Raw genomic sequence first — 6000 nt, 5'->3', positions numbered from 1 at the left:
CCTGGTTAATACCCCAAATGAGTGCGTGACATATTGCAAGGAACATCACGCCACGCACGCTCACGTGCGGTCGGCATTTTCTTCGTATTTTTTCTGTTCATTGACGCTGCAACCAAGATCTTAAACAGCTCTGCTATTAAAAACAAGTTATCCCTTCTAACGAATTCAGTTTCCTGCCCACAGGATTAATGAGCGTTTACTGTGTAGGCAAGCCACTTTTATTACTGGTCTAAATGTCATGGTTACCACATATCATAATTGCAAGAGAAAAAAAAAAGATCTTCGGCCGATTTAGGCCAACATAAAGACTCGAGGCTAGCAGCATTCTTCCATTTAAAAAAATACCGACAGAATTTTTTCCCGCTTGCTATTTTCGAATGCAGCTCAAAGGAATCAGTCGCGGAATTACTGGGAATTGCCTTTTTTTTTGGAACTACTGCGAATAATAAAGTGGCCATGAATTTTTTTTTCCAGCTACAACCATCTCTTTGTTAGTGCTTAGTGAAGTGGGGGCCATGACGATGGCTGCAACGATGACTGCGTGCATGAGTGCGCGTTTGGGCATGTAGCACTGCTATAATGGCAGCGGTTATGACGCATTCGATCGCCAAAACGATACTCATATCGCCGTATTGTCCCGAAGAGTTTATCAAATCAGACTGATCCCTCGGGACAATTATATTTACAAGATTAAGTTAACATCTGCCTGGTATCCCAAACCTGAATAAGTTGTAATGATGATAATATTTATCTCGTCATCAACCCTTGCATAAATCCCATCTAGTTTGTAAATACTGTCTGAGGAGAAGTATTAGTTATTCTGTGCAATGAAACTAATCAGGTTTATGGCTTTATTCTTAAGCGCTCTCACGGAATTTCTTCAAGAAGTAGTATATGGAACGTTTTCACCTTCGTTCTTGTGTGGGGGTGTAGCTCAGTGGTAGAGCGTTCGCTTCGCATGTGAAAGGCCCCGGGTTCGAACCCCGGCACCTCCACGTGACTAACTTTTTTTAAACAATGGAAAAATTACTTGATGTAGGGTGCTGTTTTTTTTCCCGAAGGCTTGGCTACAATGTTTATTCAACAAGTCAATCAATGTCCCATGGAGGATCACACTGCTGGGGCTCACATTAGTGTCGAGGTACCCACGCGTTCGGGTTCTATATCTTTTTTTTTTAAATCGGAGTGTAGAAATCGGGTGTTATTTTTCGAAGTGTAATCGGTGAGAAATCGTTTCGTATAAATCATTCCGGAATTTGTGTATTTTCGGGTGAAATCTACACGTGTATTAGGTAATACTCAGTTTATTTTATCAGAAGGTATCACGGGCCTCTTAACTCCAGCGCGTTAAAATGGGTGCTTGTTTAAAGCTGGTAATCCGGGGAACATCAGGGTTTTCTAGCAGCTACTCTCCGAATTTTGGCGTTTGTTTGGAAAGGAAGCAGTCAGGATGGCAGTAAAGAGCAGTGATAACTTCTATGAAATGAAAAATTTGATGCACGAAAAAGCTGTTCAACGATTTTTTGCACATATTTGTTTAGATACATTATCATCTGCGTGAGCAACATGCCGGTCTCCATTCGGGACCTGTCAGATCGTAGAACGTATCGCAGTCGGGAGAAAGTTTTCTCTACATCAAAGCTTCCATTAGCTAGGCACAATAATGTGACTGCAGCATTTACCAGACTGCGGTAGTAAGCAGTAGAGTCATGGCAATACTAAATGAATTCGAAAGCTGTGTTTGTTAGTCTTGCTTCCAGCAAGTACTGGTTGAGAACGGCGGACCGTCAGGGCATGATGTGCAGATAGCTACTTTAAAAGGGTCCATTCGGGGAGGAATAGGATTTAAACCGATTCTCCTGAAACATGCTCCGTGTGCAAAAATCGGATAAATTGGGTTTTACGGGAGAACGAACATCCCTAACCATACAGCATCCCGGAAAGACGACTTCATATTATATGGGCGTGCTTCGAAGTATATGCGCTTAAATAATGATATTCATTAACAGGTTAAAGAAATCTGGGTTGCACGCGGGTCGTCCGTTCATGGTATGAAAGTGCACAACGGAAAACAAAAACTACACGACGGCCGCATAAATCGACTTGACATATATATGTACCAAGAAACAGCACGTAGCTTTGTGTCGCGCAATATTTTCTCTCAGCCTTTCGTTGTAGTCTTTTTCCAGAAGCCACGTTTTCTACGGGGATGCTCATTCTTTAGATGTCCACAACAGCAGGAATACCTGTTGCTATGATTCCCACCTGTCTTTAATCTACTGTATATATCGAGTCCAAACCAACCACCCTAATCGAATGTTCTTGCCTCGCCCCTAGTGCTTCCCTTTGTCAAAAATCTCTAAATTTGCTGTTTGTGTGAATGTACTGAGTAAGCAGTCGTGCTCAGGCTTTGTGTTTCTTTGCTAGATTTTTTCCTTTCCGTACCAAGACGATAGAATGCCCCGATCTGCGGCACTTCTCATTCCTTGGTATTGTTACTTGGGCAGTGTTACCCAGGAGTTCAGTTGGACATTATCGCATTCGCAGAAGTGCTTAGGACTTTTATAGCGGATTTTCAGGACTTTTATAAGGTCTAACCCCCCTCCCCCCAGTTCTCGCTTCCGTGTGGAACAAAAACTCGTGGACTTCGCAGCGTATGAATACTTCTTCAAAAAATACAAAACATCATTGGGCGTCCATATCTTGATATGTTGTTCCTCGAAAAATTTATTCGCAGCAATACATTTGTGCTCAGAGGTGAAGCGGACTTTAGGTCAATTGGAACGAGCTTGGCCTCTGTAAGCTGGCTTCCCCACATTGCGTGTTGCGCAGCAAAACATGGCCTTCCATGGATGCAGTATGGTTGCAGTCCCGCTTTATACTGCTCTCCGGCGCTACCGCCGCCTCTTTCCTGCCTTGCCCCGGCTAGTACCACTAGATAAGAGTAAACAGTATTGCCACTCTTTCCTCCTATTGTTCCGTGCCGCTGCCATGATCATTGGTCAATTCGTATCACGCTGAATTTGTTTACACTGGTGCGGTTCATAAGCGCCGCCATTTTGTTACTTGTGCATTTCCAGTCGGTAAACTGTGGTAGGCTTAGCTTCTCCTTCCTGCTGTGCGGCTGCGCGCGACTGACGTCGTACGGAATGCGAATCAAAGATAACGTGTGTAGCAGCATTTCAGCTGCACAAGTAAGCCTGAAGATGCCGTTTTCCCAGCGTATTCGGCAGTGTTAACAAACGACTCGGTTGAAGTTAGCGGCGAGGCCGTAGCAGCGGCAATCTCGCAATACTGATGAACATCAAAATGGCTGCACCCTTGCGGACTTGCGTGCCTCAGTGGCCGTGCTCTTATACCTTATCTAGTGACACTAACCCCGGCCATAGCGCAATGTCAGGCGCTCCTTGGTGGCCACCTGTGTGGTGCACTAGAGCCAGGGCTGTGATTGGCGTTGCCCCGCTGTAATAAAGCGTCATAGTCACTACCCGACCGTCATGCGTGTCTTTAGTCTGTGATGTACAGATCGGTCCAGTGTCCTTATAATTCATTATAGCAAATGATCGATATAGCGAAACCCCAACCTAGCAAACCCAACCATGACCGCCAGCATCGCTCAACTTCCCCCTTCCCGGGGCGTGAAGGCTGATTCTTTCCTTACTTGGCCTTAATACAAAAAGATGCAACTGTCATTCGTTTTACAGCGAAGCAAAACGCTTGTGTGTCCGCGAGCAGAAAACCCTCCGAAGTATGAAGGGCGCATGCGCTAACAGAAGTGAGTGCGAGGGGTGCCAATCCACAAAGGGAAAGGGACTGTTGGAGTCTTTCGCGGTGAAACGCCCTACGGTAAAGGAAACACAGCGGGTCACGCGTTGGTATAGGCACATTGCGCTGACGTTTGCCGCACAAGCAGCAGCGCCATTTTCCATATCCTGGTGGTTCAGGGCGTCATTTATATTGTGAAAGATGGCATGCTCATCAAGGCCTCTATTCTTAACGTCCAGTTGAAGTAGGCGTCGCCGCCCTGACCAAAATACCAACAGCCATGATTATCATGGCTGTTGTAGAAAAAGCCAATTTGTAGAATGCAAAATTAACTACAACTTCAATTTGTATTTAATTTTGCATTCTAAAAATTCGATTTTTCTTCAAAAAGTATGTTTGCGTTATAGCCCCTGTTCATTTAATTTTAATTGCCTGCAAACCTGCCATGGCGTTGCTGGAGCGGCTGTTGTTCCCCAGGTTTTTCTTTTTATTTTTGGGAGGGGGGGAACATGGAAAAAGAATTCGCTGTTGGTTCATGATAATCATGAATTATCATGATTATCATGCCATGAATGAAGCCACGGGTGCCCACACACAGAAGGCGCTCGGTAATGTCACAGAAAAAGACAAAACTAACGAACAGTTTAATGGAGGCAAGGGACAAGACGTCAGTCGCTGATATCAGCCGACCAATAAGGTTGCGGGAAGTGAAAACAGCAAGGAGGAATCGGTACATTCATCACGGCGGCCTTCCTTTGCATCTCGTCTCAGTGTCAGCACCGTAGAGCGCTGGAACGGCACGCTGTAGGCAATGAGTGATAACAGGTCGAGAAATCACCACACCTTTGTCAATTCCCTACATTCGCTACACGTAACTTTATTAGAAAAATTACCGCGCTTGCAGCCAGAGCTCTTCGATGTAGGCAGTTGCGAAACTCCGCCTAAAAAACGGCCCACACCTGGACCCCCAACTTTGGATCGTGCGTACGGTGGCGCAACCATGGCCACTGCGCGCACTATAAAAAAAAACGCATTAATTATTCCAACTGACAATTTAACGTTCAACTTTATTTTAAAGGTGCATAATTCTTTAATTTTTACTTTCATAGGTCATTCATTGTTTTTTGTTACCTCCAGTTTTTATGTTGCGATTGTTTCTGTGTCTGCGCAACTGCCTCCACCAATTGGTGCTTGTGCGGGCACTCGGGCACAACACAACATAGGTCCGACCTGAAGTACTAAATTTGCCGTTGTCGTTCTGCCTACTGCACAATGTATGCCAAAAATAATCCAGTAGCTGATGAAGTGGCTCTAAATATTCCTGTCAAGCTTGCATAACGCCGTCGCAGTGGATTTCGAACTCTGTTTTTTTTTTTTTTTTTTTTTTTTTTTTGCCGCCGGAAGACCACAGATTACAAAGAGCAGACGACAATGCGACAGCGACGAGGCGTCTCGCTGACCACACGGTCGCATTTTTTTTGCTACTTTAACTTAGAATTAATATAAAACACTTGGTTGAACCCGTTGGGCTTCTTAGGCACAACAAAATTATGGAAGCCCCCAAATACCATTTTTCGCCAAGATCGTCGAGCGGCGAAGCACGTTGTACAGTTAATTTTCTCACCAACAGATGACGTGATTGTACGGAAAAAATGGGCCCATCTCCCCGCGAGGGGGACTCGAGTAAATGCGTCGCATAGGGGGTGGGTGTATTGCGTTAACGTTTTGTGTTTGGGGGGGTTGGCGCTATCACGTGTACACCACGCAGCTATCACGCCGCTAGCACGCCGCTGAGTCGCCAACGCACGCCGCTGACGACGTAGTTTGAATGAGTCAAGGATATAAGGCGCGTTCGTAGCCTTTGATTCTGTGTCGGTTTTGTGGCGCAGTGGGAAGAGCACCATGTACCTCGCGTTCCGCCCACAGGTAGTGAATGCGTTGTATCAGCAGCTATCAGTAGCCTTTCATTCTATGTCGGCTTTGTGGCGCAGTGGGTGGAGCACCATGTACCTTGCGTTCCGCCCGCAGGCTCGTGGGATCGGAACCAGGCGCCGGTAACTGTTATTTCTTTTTATAGTGTAGGGGGAGGCTGGCTGCTGCGGACGCCGACGCACGGGTGACATCGTGAGTTATACAAATGCTCTGCATTTAAAATCCAAAATAGTGGACCAATCCTGCGGCCGCTTTTTGATGAATAAGGCCTATGGGGAGTTTCGCAACTACTATATCAAGTAA

General features: G+C 45.6%; 1 non-coding gene across 1 annotated transcript; it reads left to right on the top strand.

The window, feature by feature from the left end:
- The first annotated feature begins 923 nt into the window (after positions 1-923).
- Positions 924-995, top strand: Trnaa-cgc (transfer RNA alanine (anticodon CGC)). Its single transcript has one exon. It is a non-coding gene; the product is annotated as a tRNA-Ala (tRNA).
- Positions 996-6000: the final 5005 nt, after the last annotated feature.

The sequence above is a fragment of the Haemaphysalis longicornis genome, unplaced genomic scaffold (assembly GCF_048455015.1).
Source record: "Haemaphysalis longicornis isolate Haplotype H1 unplaced genomic scaffold, Haemaphysalis longicornis Haplotype H1 scaffold_8, whole genome shotgun sequence".
NCBI lineage: Eukaryota > Metazoa > Arthropoda > Arachnida > Ixodida > Ixodidae > Haemaphysalis > Haemaphysalis longicornis.
The sequence above is the reverse complement of the archived record's forward strand: the minus strand, read 5'-3'. Positions and strand labels throughout refer to the sequence as shown.